This window comes from Lathyrus oleraceus, chromosome 4 (genome assembly GCF_024323335.1).
Source record: "Lathyrus oleraceus cultivar Zhongwan6 chromosome 4, CAAS_Psat_ZW6_1.0, whole genome shotgun sequence".
NCBI lineage: Eukaryota > Viridiplantae > Streptophyta > Magnoliopsida > Fabales > Fabaceae > Lathyrus > Lathyrus oleraceus.
Genome location: NC_066582.1, coordinates 280,117,116 through 280,118,481, shown reverse-complemented (window position 1 = coordinate 280,118,481; position 1,366 = coordinate 280,117,116).

Below are 1,366 nucleotides of genomic sequence, written 5' to 3'. Positions count from 1 at the left end.
CAGAAAATATCACATATAAACTAGACATCCATAAGTATGTTCATGCAAAAATTCAGACCAATTTGAGTTCAAGAAGCATGGCAAATAAAATCATGAAGTTGGACATCAATGGTGTGATACAAATTGTCACACCCTAATTCAAAAAATCATAACTCCACAACCAGCAATGATAAATTCACAAACTCTACACCAAAATCACCATGAATGTGTCTAGTTTAAGCACAAAAAATTTGGGAAGCATTAGATAGGGTATCATTATTTCACAATCAATTTGGTGAGACATACACAAAATGGACACATATGACAAACCCTAGCACATTTTAAAATCCACACATGCAAAAAATCTGGAAAAATCATGATAAAAAACTAGAGGTCAAGAGGAGCATTTTGCAAAAAATCCCATCTAATTTGGATCAAAATTGAGTGTGCTATTATTTTTGTAAGTTGGTGTCACAAAATGAAATAAAATTGCAAAAATAAAATGAATTAATGATTTAAATAACGACCGGTGGCAATTTGGTAATATTGGAGTCCCTTAAGTGAAACGCACCGTTTCACTTAAGGAGGTGTCGCGCCCTCATTGGGTCATGGCAATGTAACAGGGATTCCTCATGCAAACAAAACAAACCAGCAACCAAAACATGAGCAAAACGAAATTCTGGGTTTAAATTAGGGTTTACTGTTACTGTTCATCATCATCAAAATCGTGATGAACATTTTTGTCCAGAAATGGAAAACACGCACACCATTCGAAACATCTAACAACATACATCAACATTCCAACAACCATTAACATTAAATCAAGCTATCATGAGAGAACTAAGCAAAAACATATTTGAGTGTCAAGCTTTAAATCAATGTAACTCTCAAAATATTCCACCATTTTTAATGATTCAAAGCTCATTGTGACCATCAAAGCAAGACCTATCTAAAGCATGGCATGATTTTGGAAATAGAGAGATTCGAAACCTTACCAAAATTGGAGCACAGTGATGATTCAGATGTTGTTTGGCTATGATGTGATGAAACAGATGTTCAATGAAGTTTATAGTGATGAATGAATGAAGGGTTTCAGCTCAGCAACCTTTGAAAATGCTCCAATCGAAATCTGCCATGGAAGGAAGCTTTAATGGAACAGTGTTTTCCTTTGATTACAGTTGAGATACAGGGCTGGCAAATGCTTCCAAGAGGTTTGTAGGTGATGGCACCAAGCTCAGGACACGACTTCCTTTGGAGTTCTCAGCAAAAGTCCAAGATGGAGAAAATGAATGTTTGAGAGAGAATGAGATTTTTTCTGTTTAGAGTGTTGTGTCTGCTAGGGCTTTTCAGCAGAAACTGCAGCATATATATTCTGTGTTTAGTTACT